This window comes from Oryctolagus cuniculus, chromosome 4, assembly GCF_964237555.1.
Source record: "Oryctolagus cuniculus chromosome 4, mOryCun1.1, whole genome shotgun sequence".
NCBI classification, from domain to species: Eukaryota; Metazoa; Chordata; class Mammalia; order Lagomorpha; family Leporidae; genus Oryctolagus; species Oryctolagus cuniculus.
The window spans coordinates 138,263,238-138,281,448 of NC_091435.1; the positions used below are offsets into that span (position 1 = coordinate 138,263,238).

The following is an 18,211-nucleotide window of genomic DNA, read 5'->3' on the forward strand; positions in this document are numbered from 1 at the left end:
TCTTTATATACAGAAGATCGATTTAGTATATATTAAGTAAAGATTTCATCAGTTTGCACCCACACAGAAACACAAAGTGTAAAATACTGTTTCCATACTAGTTATAGTGAAAGGATTTTTAAAGATTTATTTTATTTTAAAGGCAGAATTACAGGGAGGAAGACACAAACTACACACACACACACACACACAGAGAGAGAGAGAGAGAGAGAGAGAGAGAGAGAATGAATGAGAATCTTCCTTCTGCGGGTTAACTCCCCAAATGACTGCAATGGCTAGGGCTGGACTCAGCTGAAACCAGAAGACCAGAACTCCATGTGAATCTCCCACGTGGGTGGCAGGAACTCAAGCACTTCAGCCGTCATCTGCTGCTTTCTCAGGCACATTAGCAGGGAGCTGGATCAGAAGTGAAGCAGCTGGGACTCGAACTGCTGCTCATAGGGGATGTGGCCATCACAGAAGGTGGCTTAACCCACTACACTGCAATGTTCACTCTGGGAATGTTTGCAAAAGATAAAAGGCTCATCAGCACTCAAAGGCTCAGAAATGGGCTTCAAGGTTGTGATGACATTTGAATGCTGGTTCCCAGAGCCTCACAGAACAAAGGGCAGCCTATAGGAAGAGAGAATGAGAGTCACATGCCATCTTGAAATGGAATTCTCAAGACAGCATCCATCGCTAGGGGAACAGAACCAGATTAGAGTCTTTGCTAACCATTAGTTGCTATGTGATCTTTTTTTAAAGATTTATTTATTTATTTGAAAGGCAGAGCTACAGAAAGGCAGAGGCAGAGGTCTTCCTTCTGCTGGTTCACTCCTCAGATGGACACAACAGCTGGAGTTGAGCCAATTCAAAGCCAGGAGCCAGGAGCTTCCCCTAGGTCTCCCATGCAGGTGTAGGGGCCCAGAGACTTGGACCATCTTCTGCTGCTTTCCCAGGCCATAGCAGAGAGCTGGATTGGAAGTGGAGCAGCCAGAACTAGAACCGACACCCATATGGGATGCCAGCACCACAGGTGGCGGCTTTACCCACTATATCACTGCACCACCCCACCCCCATGTGATCTTTAATATGTCACTTTACATCCCTAAGCCTCAAGCCCTCATCTGGAAAATGTGTGAAATAGTACCCACCTCAGAGGGGGCCACTATTTAACCCATAATCAATGCTCGCTGGAGCTTTTCATCTTTTTCACAACAAAGTCTTTTCAAGTCTGGATCAATTTATTTTATTTTATTTGAGATTATTTATTCAAAAGGCAGAAGGCAGACAGAGAGAGAGACAAAGAGAGATATCTTTCATCTGCTGGTTCACTCCCCAAATATCTGCAACAGCTGAGGCTAGGCGGGGCTGAAGCCAGGAACCTGGAAATTTATCTGGGTCTCCCATATGGACAACAGGGGCCCAAATACTTGGGCCATCCTCCACTACCTTCCCAGGCACATTATTAGGGACCTGGACTGGAACTGAAGCATCTGGGTCTTGAACCAGCACATGGATATGAGATGCCAATAGCTCAACACTACTCCACAATGCTGGCCCCAAGTTTAGGTCAATTTAAATGACAGTTTATAAAAACAGGGAAATAACATTTTTCATAGCACCTAAAGATAGAAGAAGTAGTTTATAAATTAACTGAGTTCTTATTTGTCTACCTTAAAAAAGAACAGCCCATAGTTTGACTAGGTGTATAATGTCTTTTGATATATGTATGGTATTCAATGTACTTTATTCATCTCAGTAGAATTTGGATGGAGACCTAAGAAGTCTAATTCCACAAATGTATCATAATGATTGGGATTCAGAAAAGTCCAAATGATACATGGAGATAAATTCTAGGTGCTTATTTCAAAAATATATGCATCAGCTGATTTAGTATTATCAAGCATTTTCCAAACAGTTATTGATACACAAAGAAACAGTATGGTCACCACATATTCTTTCCTATTTGTGAAAGCTGATCCACTTTCTCCCCTATCTGCAAAGTCTCTAGTCTCACTCTGCCCCCACCCAAGTCACTGATGGCCTTGCTCTGAACTTGACTGAGAGAATGAGGCCTTCAACAGGTTGGGAAGCTTGTTAGCCTTGATCCTGTACCTCAGCTTGGATTCCATCCCTTTCCTCTTCTCTCTCAGCAGGGATTTTGATCTCCTTGGAGACCTGAATCACCCTCTCTTCCCCTTTGTATCTTCAACCCCTCAAACTCCTCTAGTTCCTTCTCCCTAGGCTAGCATATTGTACTGTAGGCAACAGATCATTCACCAAACCCCTTCTTCACTTGATTCTCAGAGACAACCAGCTCTTACCTGATTTTCCTTCTACTTTCTATTCTTCCCTTTTTAGTCTTAAAAAAGTTATTCATTTATTTGAAAAGCAGAGAGACAGAGAGATCAGTCTTCATCCACTGATTCACTCCTCAAATGACTACTACACCCAGGACTGGGCCAGGCTGAATTCAGGAGCCAGGAACTCCATCTGGGTCTCTCACATGGTCACAGGAGCCCAAGTACTTGGACCATCCTCTGCTGCCTTCCCAGGCACATTAGTACAAAGCTGGAACAGAAGCCAAGCAGCTGGGACTTGAATCAAGAGGCTGTTTGACACACTGGGCCACACCAGCCCCTCCATTCTCACTCTTCTGTCTGCTTTACTAAGGCATTAAAGTTTATGTTTAGAAGGAACCCCAAAACCAAGTCCTTTCATTATGTTGAAAATATTACATTATCATTGGTTGTCATTGACTTAGGGAAAGGAGACATCCATATTCAACTCTTCCTTCTTTTTTACATAGTTTATGCGGAAGAACTAAAATAAATATGTGTACCATCAATATTTTATGACATTCACATTACCTCTACCTTAGGTATAGATAATTGCACAATGTTGTCATGATTTATTTTCTCCCAACAATTCATAATTGAGAATTGCTATATGCTAGACATAGGGATGATTACAGAAAAATGTTATAATAACAGTTACCCTTCATTGTGCCCCTTATGTTTGCCAGATAGTTTACATAAGAACAACCTTGCACAGTAGGTATTAACTTCCCCAATTTTTCATGGGATGATGAAGCATCAAGTCCTCATTCCAACGAACGGCTTGCAGCCAAAGAGCAGGAATTCAAGTTTTGTCTTTCTAACTCAAGACTTTCTTCACATGCCCCAACATTAAGTATAACAGATGCCAAGAATATAAGCTAGAAGGATAGGCAATTCTGAGATTAGATATGAGTTTTAATAAAGATAATTATGTAATTACTTTATATGCTTTTGCAAATTAAGAAAAATACTAAGTTCTATAGGGTTTTAGAGTTTTGTAAAAGGCAAAAATAAGTCATAAGTCACTTCTACCCATGTTTTTCATTACAATTTACAGGTTTTATTTTTTCTCCTTTTCAAAGTCATGCACTTGGTGGCAAAGATAAGCATCATTTTGTGAAAAAATACAAAAATGCATTCAGAAAAATAAATGCTGGCCCTTTGCTAGTCACTCCCAAGACCTGTGGACTGGGAGTTTTTACATGATTCAGGAGGCGCGAAAGATGTATCTCCCTGACAGCTCATTAATTACTGACATTTTCTCTTTTGCTCCCCATGGAATTCTGGGCCCGGAAGAAACCTTGTTATGTAGTTCCCATATGAAAATAGGCAGTGACCTGGGACCCAAATGAAATTAGGGCAAGCCTAATGAGAATCAGGAGGTGCGGGTAATGAGAGGCAGGCAGTGGGCCTAACGAGAAAGTTGGCAGACTCTCTCTCTTCTGTTAACCTTTCTCTATTTTTTAGGGTAATGTTTCAGCATGTGTTTTTACTGGAATTTTAAGCACAGTTTCTTTATGCTTTCTTTGATTCATGTAGGTTTCTGAGGTGGGCGTTATAATGGCATGAAATAATAAGGCTGTATTTTAGTTTGGCTGGATAAATGGGGTAGTGGGCAGTGTCACAGGGAAGTTGGTTGTTGTCATGCCACTTGGAAAGTGCTCAGTGTTTTCTCATCTTGGAAGAGGGTTATATTTGGTGGGAATACCAGCTGCTTCATCTTTCTTCCAGGGGAGATGGGAAGGGATGATAAGTGATGAGTCAGATGAATTGACAGTGCATTGTGGAGGTGAAATCTATGATTGTTTCCAAAATCAATGAGAAAAAAAGTTGGGATCAATTAAATGCTTTCACGGACACAGGAGGAGAACTGTGGTGTCCAACTGGGTTTTGGCCATTTAGTTACAAAACCGCAAAACCCTCTATTTGACTGTTAACTCCTTGAACACAAAGATTGTGTTTCATTCCTCATTTCATTCCTCTAGCAGCTAGCATAGTCTTGGTACAAGATAAATATTCAAACAATATTTAGAAATAAATAGAAATTAAATCAAGAGGATACAGATAATGTTTTAAACACAGTTTTGAGTCTGATAAAGGGCTAAATATTTCTGGCAAATAGTTCTTAAATGTGTACGACTGCATCTACAATATCTCAAAAAGCAATGATCTATTCTAGATGGAGAAAGATGCACCTCTTGAGAGATTTAAACCTCAGGTTTGATTTTATGAGGATTTGTGGTTTAAATTTATATTGCCCATGAGATGCAAGAGACACAAACTGAAAAATCAATTTAAAACATGGTGCTAGATTGGAAATACTCTTGGAACAACTGGCAAAAACAAAGACAAAGCATCTTTGGAAGGTCATATTTAGCTAAGGCTACAAAGATGTTACCTTTTCTAAAACTTTATCAACATTAAGTTACAGTATAAAATTAAAAATACCTTAGGAACAAAACCTAGGAACACGAGAGACAGCAGAAATAGTGAACACAATTAGGACCCAAGATTTTCATATAGTGGGAAAACTGAATAAAGATATAAAATATATATATATTTGCAATGATTCGAGAAATAAAAGGTAGAAACAAAAATATGAGAAAGGAACAAAGATTGTTAAAATAAGGATCTAACAGATTGAAGAATTTTAAATCATTAAAAGAGGATATTAAGAGTAACTCACTTAAGTAAAATATGTATATTTTAATAGAATGCAAAACCTCCCCTCCAGTGGAGAAATGAGAAAGAAAAAAACAATAAAAAGAAGTCAATCAGTATACAAGAGAGAAGAAATGGAAATAGCAACAACAAAGTCCAAAGCATAGGACAAGTAGGGTAGTTTGAGAACAGATGGGAGACATGAATTACAATTGTATCAGTGGTAACCAAAATTGTAAATGGAAAAAACTCATGAGTAAAAGGGGATGGACAATTAGATTTGACTTCTGAATTTTTCACTGAAGTGTAATACACACAAAGCAAAATAAATGTAAGTACAAGATTGCTGAATCTTGAGAAATAACGCAATTGTGTAACCAGCATGCAGGTCACATAACGTAACATTACCAGCCCTCAGAAGCCCCCCATGCCCCTTCCCATCAGCCCCTGCTCTACCATAAAGATACCTCTCTTGACTAACATCATAAAATTATTTTGATCTTTATTTTAGATTTGATTAAAGACCTAAATATGAAAGGCAAAAATCATAAAATTTTCAGAAGATAGTTTTCATCATTTCACAGTTTGGAAAGATTTCTAAATCTTAAAAACAAATAAAGAGAAAGCCTGATCAATTTGTCTATATTAAAATAAAGACCTTCTGTTTATCAGAAACCATGGTAAAGAAGTGATAACTAGGAGAAAATATTTGCAATTTGACATATAACTACCAAGGAATCAGTACCCAGAATATGTAAAGAATTCCTTCAAATCAGTAAAAGGAAGATAAACTACCCATTAATATTAAAAATGGGCAAAATAGAGGCCAGCACGGTGGTGCAGTAGGCTAAGCTTCCTCTGTACTGCCGGCATCCCATATGGGCGCTGGTTTATGTCTCAGCTGCTCCACTTCTAATCCAGCTCTCTGCTATGGCCTGGGAAAACAACAGAAGATGGCCCAAGTACTTGAACCTCTTCACCCACATGGGGGACCCAGAAGAAACTCCTGCCTCCTTGCTTCAGATCAGCCCAGCTCCTGCCATTGTGGCCATCTGTGAAGTGAACCACTGGATGCAGGACCTTTATCTCTGTCTCTCCCTCTCTCTCTGTCTGTAACTCTACCTTTCAATTAAACAAATAAAATAGTTTTTAAAAAATTGTCGAAATAAGGTGGCATGTGGCCGACGCCATGGCTCACTTGGTTAATCCTTCACATGCGACACCAGCATCCCCTATGGGCACTGGATTCTAGTCCCGGTTGCTATTCTTTCAGTCCAGTTCTCTGCTGTGGCCCTGGAAGGCAGTGGAGGATGGCCCAGGTGCTTGGGCCTGGCACCCACATGGGAGACCAGGAAGCAGCTCCTGGCTCCTGGCTTCAGATGGGTGCAGCGTCTGCCATAGCGGCCATTTTGGGGGTGAACCAACGGAAGGAAGACCTCTGTCTCTGTCTTTCTCTCTCTCACTGTCTATAACTACCTGTCAAAAAAAAAAAAAAAAAAGTTGGCATCTTATTAGTCAAAGTGGTCAGTTTAAGTTCATAATTGATCATAATGATAGGGTTAAGTGTCAAAGGGATCACATCAACAAGACTAGTGTCTGCTAATAATAACTGAAAGAATTAAAAGGAGAGAATGATCCAACATGGGAAGCAGGATACACAGCAGACCCATAGAATAGCAGATATCCTAAACAGCACTCTGGCCTCAGAATCAGCACTTAAGGCATTCGGATCTGGCTAAAAAGCCCATGAGAGTTTCTCATGCGTGGAAAGCCAAGACACTATGGTAAAAAAAATGACCTAAATGAAAGATCTCTGTGAGTGAGATCTCAGTGGAAAGAACGGGCCATCAAAGAAGGAGGTACCTTTCTCTGAAGGGAGGAGAGAACTTCCACTTTGAATGTGGCCTTGTCTAAATAATATCAGAGTTTGTGAACTCAAGAGGCTTCCATAGCCTTGGCAACGCATGACAAGAGCCTCGGGTGATTTCTGACATCATAAATAAGGGTGTTAATTGTTAAATCAACAACAGGAGTCATTGTGCACCTACTCCCCATGTAGGATCTCTGTCCTTAATGTGTTGTACTATGCAAATTAACAGTAAAACTACTACTCAAACAGTACTTTATACTCTGTGTCTGTGAGGGTGCAAACTGTTGAAATCTTTACTTAGTATATACTAAGTTGATCGTTTGTATATAAAGATAATTGAAAATGAATCTTGATGAAGAATGGGATGGGAAAGGGAGTAGGAGATGGGATGGTTGCGTGTGGGAGGGAGGTTATGGGGGGAAAAGCTGTTATAATCCAAAAGTTGCACTTTGGAAATTTATATGTATTAAATAAAAATTGAAAAATATTGTAGCCAAATGCACAGAAAAAAATATTCATAATAAATAAATAGTGTTTAAAAAGAAAGGATATCTCAAGCCGGTGTCACAGCTCACTAGGCTAATCCTCTGCTTGCAGCGCCGGCAACCCGGGTTCTAGTCCTGGTTGGGGCGCCGGGTTCTAGTCCCGGTTGCTCCTCTTCCAGTCCAGCTCTCTGCTGTGGCCAGGGAGTGCAGTGGAGGATGGCCCAAGTGCTTGGGCCCTGCACCCCATGGGAGACCAGGAGGAGGCACCTGGCTCCTGGCTTCGGATCGGCGCAGCGCGCTGGCTGTAGCAGCCATTTGGGGGGTGAACCAATGGAAGGAAGACCTTTCTCTCTTTCTCTCTCTTTCTCACTGTCTAACTCTGACTGTCAAAAAAAAAAAAAAGAAAGAAAGAAAGGATATCTCAGTTTCCATCAGTATATCACAAGATTTTGAACATTAATCATCACATGGGGAGTTGAAATTAAAACAACTACTATACTGGGAAAAAATGGAGAAACTTTTTTGAAAAGATTTTATTTATTTATTTACTTGAAAGTCAGAGTTATACAGAGAGAAGAGAGGTCTTCCATCCGCTGGTTCACTCCCCAGTTGGGTGCACCAGCCAGAGCTATGCTGATCCGAAGCCAGGAGCCAGGACCTTCTTCCAGGTCTCCAGCTTAGGTGCAGGGACCTAAAGGATTTGAGCCACCTTCCACTGCTTTCCCAGGCCATAGCAGAGAGCTGGATCAGAAGTGGAGCAGCCAGAACTCAAGCTGGCACCCATATGGGATGCTAGCACTGCAGGCAGCGGCTTTACCCACTATGCCACAGTGCTGGCCCCCAGAAATGGAGGAACTTTTGACCTATCCTAGCTGAGTTCAAGTCAGATCCATATTATACTATGTAGAGATGCTGTATAAATGCCTCTGAGGGGGCACACCCCCACTGAAATTAGAGTCACAGCCACAGTTTCTGCTAATGCCAAAACAGGCCAGGGATGGGCACACCCACCCCAAAGGAATGTGGCAGCAGGAGCAGCAGGGGGCTAATGGACATTAAGTGGTACCTGGAGTGTTTTCAGGAATTTGTAAGTTTGCATGAACATCTAAATGGGCCTGTCTCTGAAGATTTGCAACACAGCTCTAATCCCTATTTTAGGCCACCAGACTTTTTCCCAAATCCTTAAGTTGATGTGTAACCTTGCCTACCTGCCTGTTGGCTTGTAGACTTGCTGGTACCTTCTAAATAAAAGTGGGAGTGCATAGCTATCCAGTGGCATGCTCTTAGAATGGATGCTCCTGTGTCCTGTCTCCTCATTTGAAAAACCCCACAATACCTGCCATGTGCCCTTGGGCAAGTTATTGTACTTCTTTGCAACTTCATTTCCTCAGCTATAAATGAACCTAATAATCCTGCCTATTTTAGTACATTTTCTGTCATTCATAGCATATTCCTATAGACTGGCTGTATTGTAAAGAAAAGAGTCTCATTTTGGCTCAAGATTCTGGTTCAAGGTTGAGGGTCTGCACCTGTTGATGGCCTTTTTGCTGACAAAATCCCAAGGTGGCACAGGGTAGTGTATGGTGAGAGACTAAGCTACACTTGCTTTTAAAGCAGAAGCACTGTCAAGATAACTCGTTAGTCCACTGATCATATGAAAAGATTAATGTACTCATGAGGGCAGAGCCCCAAACACCTCTTTTTACTGTTTATTTATTTTTAAAGATTTATTTATTGATTTGAAAGGGAGAGTTACAGAGAGAGTAAGAGAGAGAAAAAGAGAGAGCAAGAGAAAGAGAGATCATCCATCTGCTGGTTCTCTCCAGCATCCAGTATGGGATACTGGTGTTGCAGGTGGCATCTTAGCCCCCTGAGCCACAATGCTGGCCCCAAAAGATAAGTTTTTGGGGTGCAAAATAATTTTGGAATCCATGCATAGTTTTTTTCATAATATGCACTCTCTGTGAATTTTTGAAGATCCCTTATATTAAAGTTATTTCTTTATGGTCTCCTCTGCAGAAATTATATTCAAAAGGCAGAGAGTTTTGTCAGTTTTGTTCACTGCCACATTTCTGGCACCTAGAATAGTGGCTTCCACATAGTGGGTCCTCACTATCTTTTGGTTGGATAAATAAATGAATGAATGAAGAATTGTCAAGTTTTGGCAAGGATGTGGAGCAATGGGAATATTTGCACACTACTGACAAGAGCATAAATTCGAACAACCTTGAAAAACAACATGTGCCATTCTCTAGTAAAGCTAGATAGGTGTATCCCCTGCTCCAGCAATTCCTCTCCTGGCAAATGCCCTCTAGTTAAGTGCCTGGCATGTGACTCAGACACAGGGACTAGAAATAGGTAAGGCTCCACTGCTTGTAATGGCAAAGAACAGGACATCATTCAGTTATTTGCCAACACTAGCATGAACAAATATATTTCCAATTATTTATACTACAGAACAAGGAAAATGAGTCCATCATAATGACAGTAAATCATGCATGAATCTCAAGAACAAAATATCAAACAATATAGGTGTGATTTCGCTTACATAAACTTGAAAAACGTAAGACCAAATAACATGTCATACAGAGTTACTAAGACAATAAAAGTGTAATGGACAGCAAAGCAATGAAGGGCACAATATTTAGGGCAGTGATTGCCACAGAAAGGAATAGGAAGCAATGCTCAGAAAGGAGCATGGAACACTTGTGTGGAGAACATGTAGGTGTTTGTTGTAATATTTGTTTTTATATTTCATATTGTAAGCATTCCATATGTCTACTCAATAGATGACAAATAATTTTCAGCAAAAATCTCAAGAGAATAAAATAAAATCGTTAAAGAAATAGATTGGCTATTTATTAAACAGCTATTCCAACTGATCAATTAACACAAGTTGCTCAAGCCCATAATTAGTCAGGGATCACCAATTAAGATGATAATAGCATAATATTTATGAGATTGACAAAGTTTTTTTTTTTTATTTGACAGGTAGAGTTATAGCCAGTGAGAAACAGAGAGAAAGGTCTTCCTTCTGTTGGTTCACTCCCCTAATGGCCACTACAGCCAGTGCTGCACCTATCCAGAGCCGGGTGCTTCCTCCCAGTCTCCCGTGTGGGTGCAGGGACCCAAGCACTTGGGCCATCCTCCGCTGCCCTCCCGGGCCACAGCAGAGAGCTGGACTTGAAGAGGAGCAACCGGGACTAGTGCCTGGCGCCCCAACCAGGACTAGAACCCGGGGTGCCGGCACTGCAGGCAGAGGATTAGCCAAGTTAGCCACGGTGCCGGCCAATAAAGTTTTTAAAAGTTGATCAGGAGGCCGGCACTGTGGCGTAGCAGGTGAAGTTGCCACCTGCCATGCCAGCATCCCATATGGGCACCAGTTCATGTCCCAGGTGCTCTGCTTCCTATCTAGCTCTCTGCTATGGCCTGGGAAAGCAATAGAAGATGGCCCAAGATTTTGGGCCCCTGCACCCATGTGGGAGACCCAGAAGAAACTACTGGCTCCTGGCTTCAGATCGGCCCAGCTCTGCCCATTGTGGCCAATTGGGGAGTGAACCAGAGGATGGAAGATCTCTCTCTTTCTCTCTGCCTCTGCCTCTCTGTAACTCTGCCTTTCAAATTATAAATAAATAAATCTTTTTTTTTTTTTTTAAAAAAAAAGATGATCAGAACAGGTGTCAGTAAGATGTTAGTAAAATGGGGCCAGTGCTGTGGCGCAGTAAGTCAAGGTCCCAGCCTGCAGCACCAGCATTCCATATGGCACTGGTTTGAGTTCCAGCTGCTCCACTTTTTTTTTTATTTGACAGGTAGGGTTATAGACAGTGAGAGAGAGACAGAGGAAGGTCTTCCTTCCATTGGTTCACTCCCCTATGGCCGCTACGGCCAGCGCTGCGCCGATCTGAAGCCAGGAGCTTCCTCCCAGTCTCCCATGCAGGTGCAGGGACCCAAGCACTTGGGCCATCCTCTTCTGCCCTCCTGGGCCACAGCAGAGAGCTGGAATGGAAGAGGAACAACCTGGACTAGTGCCCGGTGCCCCAACCAGGACTAGAATCCCCAGGTGCCGGCGCTGCAGCCAAGTGAGCCACCGCGCTGGTCCTGCTCCACTTTTGATCCAGCTTTCTGCTATGGCCTGGGAAAGCAGTGGAACATCACCAAAGTCCTTGGTCTCTGCACCCATGTGGGAGACCCGGAAGAGGTTCCTGGCTCCTGGCTTAGGATTGGCTCAACTCTGGCCATTGCAGCCATTTGTGGAGTGAACCAGCAGATGGAAGACCTCTCTCTTTCTGTCTGTCTGTCTGTCTCTCTCTCTCTCTCTATCTGTGTGTGTGTGTGTGTATCTACCTCTCTGTGTAACTCTATCAAATAAATAAAATAAATCTTAAAAAAAGATATTAGTAAAATGAATTTTCCATTTTAATGCCCATGAAAAGAGAAAATGATATACTCATTTACAGGATAATTTTGAAGTACATATTAAAACCCATCATAGTCCAACCCATGACCAGTAAATTTACTCCTCAGAACATTGTCAAAGTCATATCATTTTTGAAAAATGTAAAAACAGTAATACTTTTAATGGGTGTATGTCTCTAGATAAAAATATTTGATGTGGGGTAGATGAGGGAGGGGTTAGGAGGGATAGCCAAAGGGACTACAACATTAGTAATGTTCAAATTTTTTAAAAGCATATTTATATATTTCTTGTTTAATTATAATTTTATTTTATAAGAGAAATAAAAGCTGCACACGAAAATTTGCTCAGTTCAGCTAATAGAGTGTAGCATTTAATTGAAATTAAAGCATTTATATCCTTTAATGTTTATATTAAAAGCCACAAAATACTTAAATTTAATGAGTTAAGGTACCAGTGTGAGAGGTTAGGAAAACAGCATGTGGAAGAAATCTAAAGAATGCAAAATTTTTTTAAAAAATGAAGATAAAAGCAGCATGAAAGAAATAGCACAACTGCAGTAGAGAGGACCAACAAAATCAAAGTTGTTTCTTTGACAAGACTGATAAAATGACAATTTAGATAATTCAAAAAGTGGGAGCGAAAAATAGAGAATTCTAGAAGAAAAAGAGGACATGACTAGAGGTACTATGGCTATTTTAAAGATATGAACATGTCATGTGCAATTTATGCCAATAAATCTGAAAACTTAGCTGAAATAGACAATTTCCTAGAATCATATAACTTATCAAGCTATCTGAAAAGGGAAAGAAACTAAATGGAGGAGTAGTCATTAAAGAAATTGAATCAGTAGCTCAAAGTCCATGCACCAAGATTGGCCCGGATTGTTTTGTAGATGAATTATGCCTAATATTCAAGGAATAGGCCATTCAATTTAATACCTACCTTTCAAAAGAAAAGGATGAAAGGGGAATGTGCCCCAAATTATTTCATCAGGCTAATATAATGCTTCTGAAATCAAACCCAGTTTGATTTCCATTACAAAAAATGGAAAGTGCATTGCCAGTTTCACTTAGGAACATAAATGCAAAGGTTACAAACAGAATGTTAGCAAGCCAAATCCTTCAATGTAGAGAGAAGTCCATTGTGACTAAATTGGGTTTATCCAAGGAATGCAAAGGCATTTTAGTATTGGAAAACTATAACTATAATTTGCCATATTAGCAAATGAAGAGAAAATATTATCTCAACAGAAGTAGACATAGAAAAGGCAGGTAGGGGCCCGGCGCTATGGTGCAGCAGGTTAAAGCCCCCACCTGCAGTGCTGGCATCTCATATGGGCACCGGTTCGGGTCCCAGCTGCTCCACTTCTAATCTGGCTCTCTGCTAATGTGCCTCAGAAAGCAGTGGAGAATGGCTCAAATCTTTAGGCCCCTGCACTCACATGGGAGACCCAGAAGAAGCTCCTGGCTCCTGGCTTCAGATCTGCTCAGCTACAGCAGTTTGCAGCCCTTTAGAGAGTGAAGCAGCAGATAGAAGATTTCTCTTTCTCTCTCTCTCTATCTCTATCTCTCTCTCTCTTTCTCCCTCTCTCTTTCTACCTCTCTGTAACAGTATCTTTCAAATAAATAAATATTTTTTAAAAAAACATGTAATAGAAAAAATTCAACACTAATTGATTATAAAAATGTTCTACAAAGAGTAAAAGGGAAGAAGTTCCTTTATCTGATAAAGAGTATCTGATAAAAAAAATACTAAAAGTAATGTGTTGTGTTGAACTTTTAGAAATTCAATCCATTTTAAATGGTCAATTATTCTATTTTGGGTATATGTTTTTGTTGCTTTTCCATCCTTTTTATTTTAAGCAGTGAACATCCTGCAGCTAAATTTATGTGTACTTGTCATACTATTTCCTTAGGAAAAATTCCAAGAAGTAGAATTGTTCAGCTCGAGGTTTTACATCCTATACATTTTTATTACATATTCCTAAATTTCCATGCAGGAAGATTGTATAAACCTTCAGTGCTTCCAAGTAGTTCCTGGGGGGGTCCCCTTTTAATCATTGTATTCACTCAACAGGTATGTATTGAGCATTATGATATGCTAAGCTTTGTGCTAAGAGCTGTACCATGACAAACTCAATAATTGTGGTTTGTGCCCTTGTGTGTGTGCAGACCAGTTTTGAGGTTATCTGTAAATGTTCTGTGAGAAATCACATGTTTGTGACTTTACTCATTTTTCTGAATATTCAGATTGATTTGCCAGAAGGCAAGATTTTAGGGTATCCAGCATCTGAAGTATAATGGGTCCAGCAAATGAGATCTTGTTAGGTGGAATAACTATTTTCTAATCACACATAGAGCAAATGGTAAAAAAGCAACTTGTATTTAGATGGGGAAGAACGAACAAAATAGGTCAGTCCTAACCCGTATGAAATGCATGATTTCCTTACCCATGAAAAAGGGGCTGTACGCCACATCAGAGAGCGGCAAAGGGGACAAGGCATAGACTACATCATATGCCCAGTTTTGCCTTGTGCAGGCCCTGCTGGGGTCAGAATATGTGAGTGATCTTTCCTGTAGATAAGCTTGAGTTCAGTACCCCTGATGTGGGCTGTAAACTGACTCAAATTAGATTGAGCGTATCCCCTTATAGACACCAGCTCAATGCCAATTACCATTCTCCATCAGCAACTCTTCAGAAGAGAATTCAAAAGTAAGAGGTGACCAGATAGGGAACTAACTCCAGCTTCTGGTGCCTTCCTCCCAAATCAAACCTGGAGAGACTACCTGATTTAGAGAAAACATGGAGCCAGCCAAGTAACAAAAACCATAAGAACAGCAGGAGAGGCAAAGTGGCCTTGAAGTCCATAGGACCACCACAGTCTGCATAGCAGCCAAGCAAGAAACAGAAAGAGTAGTTCAGGTAGATTTCTACTTCCGTCTTCTCTTCTTTCCTGTTGTTTTGGGTGATTATTGTCCACCCTATTGCCTTATCCCAAGGCACCATTGTGGTGTCAGTAGAGTAAACCCATTGATGAAGGGTCTAGGAGAACTAGTCGTCCTGCTATTGGACACCGTTGTCTCCATCTCCAACACCTCCAAACCCCCAGGTCTGAGAAAAGACCGCCTAAAGAGATGACCTCTTCCCACTGTTGCTTAATTTTAAGAATTTAAAAGGGAATTCCTGATAGAGGAGTTACTCAAAGGAATGAACAGACATAGCTGATCATAAATTTGATGGTGCTAAGGGTTTTCTCTATCCTGAAAGTGATCTCTCACCATCTCTTTAAAACCACTAAAGGACTATCCACAGTGTGTGTGGTTCCTCTCATTTACATTGCCAGACAGGACTGACCTCAGGAAAACATGACCTCATGAGTCAAAATAGCAAGATGCCCAATTAGTAAAACCTCTGTAAAACAAACCAAATAACGAACACAGTCCACATGATGTGAAATGATTGGAACATATGAACAATGAATTTAAAATAGGGATAGTTAGCATTCTTAAATAGATAAAGGAGAATATTAGGAATATGAGGCAGGTACATGATGTAAGAAGAACCAGATGGAAATATTAAATTAAAAAAGTTTTAGGAACAGGCATCGGACTAGCTGTTAAGACACCCACATCCTACATTTCAGTACCTGAGTTTGATTTCTGGCTCTGGCTCAGCTCCTGACTCCAGATTTCCTGCCAGTGTAGAACGTGGGAAGCAGTAGTGATGACTCAAGTAATTAGGCTCCTGCTACCTACATGGACACCAGGATTGTATTCCCAGCTCCCAGATTCAGACCCAGCCCAAGCCAAATAGTTGCAGGCATTTGGAGAGTGAACCAATGAATGGGAGCACTTTCTCCCTAACTCTCAAATAAATTTCCAATTTTTTCTCTAATTTTGAAATAGAGAAAGTTAAGACTCTAGCTGCCCTCAGCATATAGTGTACACAAGATATTTATATGTTTGTTTGAAAGGGGAGTGAAGGTTTAATCTAGGAAAAGTAACACTGATTAAGAGCTTCTACTGAACTTCAATGAGAGGGTCTTTCCCTCTACCTATGCAGTTGATTTATTTTTGCATATAAACACTCTTTGAAAGTCATAAATACAACACACAGCCCCAGAGTCTCCCTGAGAGATATCTGTGGGGTAGCTTTGAAGTAGGAAGGTCTTCTGAAATTCTTGACAAATGGAATGAAAATATAAACTTACCTTGATGCTAAAACCCATGCAATATTGCTGCAAAAATAGTTCTTTCAACTTTGTTTTATATCTGTCAAATCCAGTGATTAAGAATGAAATACTATTATGGTTTTAATGATATGTGATTATTTTTAAATCTGTTGTAAAAGAGTGAAATTATCATCTTTTCATTTGATTATTACTTATAGCCCTGGCCTATATTCTGGCTAAACTACGTGGCTTTTTTCCCCACTTGTTAACTCTTTATTTAGTGGAGCATTAAGACTTTGACAATAATGTAAATTAAAAATATGTTACATCAAAATTTAGTAGAAAAGAAAAAGGGAGGGGGGAAGAAAGGAAGTACCATTATTTTCTAATTGTATCTATGAACTGCATTAAATCTGTTCTCTTTGAATAACTATCACGTTAACTTGAAATTGTTGTAGTAATTATGCATTGGCTGTGACTCTGAGAATCTAATTATTAATAAAATCCTTTTATAAATTAAAATTAGCTATTTCCTACAAAAAATTAAAATCCATGCATAGTTTTTTCATAACACATGTTTTACATGAACTTTTTGAAGAATGCTTGTACCTAAAATGTTTGGAACAAAAATGAAATTGGCTACCACACGACCAAAATAAAGCTAAAGCTCTCATTCAGAATTGATTTATGCATACATGGTTTTTATGTGAAAATATAACTGCCTTCCTTGGAAACAAAGAGAGATATATTCTTATACTATGATAATTCATAATTTTTGACATTTTGCCTATATTGTCAAGGGTGTGCAGCAACTTCGATACCAAGAGGCTTTATGGAGGGGAGCTTTATAAATCTTACTGAAAAAGAAAGCTCAATGCAGTTAATAGGTGTAACATAAGAGTTTTCTGAAGTTCAGCATAAGCACTGACAATCTACATTTGCTATATTTTAGCTGTTCATTAGAAAGGAACAAGTCAAGCAAACTTAATTTTCATCATCTATTGATTTATTGATATCTGTGGCTTCATAAAAATCATTTAATAGCTATTCTCCAATTGAATGGCATTATTCAAATGTCATATTTTTTATCTTTCATTTTCATTGATTTCTCTGATGTATAAAGACTCTTTCACACTCTCCAATTTTTCATCATTCCCAGCAGAATCAATGTTCTACTCGGAGCTTTAAGCCCTCTGTTGAATGCCTTTCCATAGTACATCCAGGAAGAATTCAAAAATGGAATTCAAAACGTTCTGCAAAAAGAAAATTATTTTTATCCTTTCATTGTGACTTTGTATTTGTCAGTAAAGTCAGTTGAATCTATAACCACTTGGCTTCTATAACTACTTGAAAAATTTAAGAGTTTGAATATCACTGTTTGCATTGAGATTATATAAATTTATTATATTTGAAATCATACTGAAAGACACAAGAAAATCTGTACCTATTTAACATCTATATTATGAAATATCTATCTCCACAAATTTCACAAAAGATGGTCCCAAAGCAAAAGGGAAAATCGATCAGAGAATTTGGTCAAGTTAAACAGCAAATCAATTTAATTAGTTCTCATATTTGTCTTCGTCAAATATAAGAGATAAGGGAAGGGTAGTAAAAGATACTTTCCTGAAAAATTATGATTCCTGTTTAATGACTAATAGGCATAAGAAATATCGCTCCCCCTCTTCGTGGAGGAACGACACAGGACCCTGCGCTGTTCTTTCGTCTGCTCGGCCCTCCCCGGGTTTGCTGCTGGTTCTTCCCGGGTTGGCTACTATCCCTTCCACCTCCGTGGAAGGGCAGTTCCCCCTGGCCGCATTCCCCACTTCCGCAGGGGAGCGGCAAACCGCCGGCCGGCTCTCTCGGGGGCTGCACAGGTGTTCCCCTTAGATGTTCCTCTTAGATGTTCCTGGTGCATGCCGTCTCTCTCCTCCTTTATAGTCCTCCTCTGCCAATCCCAACTCGGCTGCCCACACGCCGAGTACGCTGCTCTCCTCCAATCAGGAGCAGGTCCTGCTGTTTATTGGTTGAACTGGAGGCAGCTGGGTAGAAGCTGTTTTCTCCTCTCCCAGCGCCATATTGTGGGAGAGCAGATGCATAGAATAAGTCTTAATTTGAGTAATTTAGTCTAGTCCGGGTTGCTCCCCACAGATCCCCCTTTCTTTTTATTTTTTGGCGTTGATACGCGCCTGTCTTCGGTGTCCCACAGCACACACTCTGCTCTACTTGCTAGAGTTGCCACAGGTTCTTACAAGTCCTATCAATCAGGCAAACCGAATCCAGGTC

General features: G+C 40.2%; 1 protein-coding gene and 1 long non-coding RNA gene across 2 annotated transcripts in view; one reads left to right on the plus strand and one right to left on the minus strand.

Annotated features, from left to right (window-relative positions):
* Positions 1–18,211, plus strand: part of SLC9A9 (solute carrier family 9 member A9) — a 612,515-nt gene that overhangs the window by 345,280 nt on the left and 249,024 nt on the right. The gene's annotated exons all lie outside the window — the stretch shown is intronic.
* LOC127493944 (uncharacterized) overlaps positions 1–18,211 on the minus strand; it is a 34,381-nt gene that overhangs the window by 14,516 nt on the left and 1,654 nt on the right. The window lies entirely within an intron of this gene.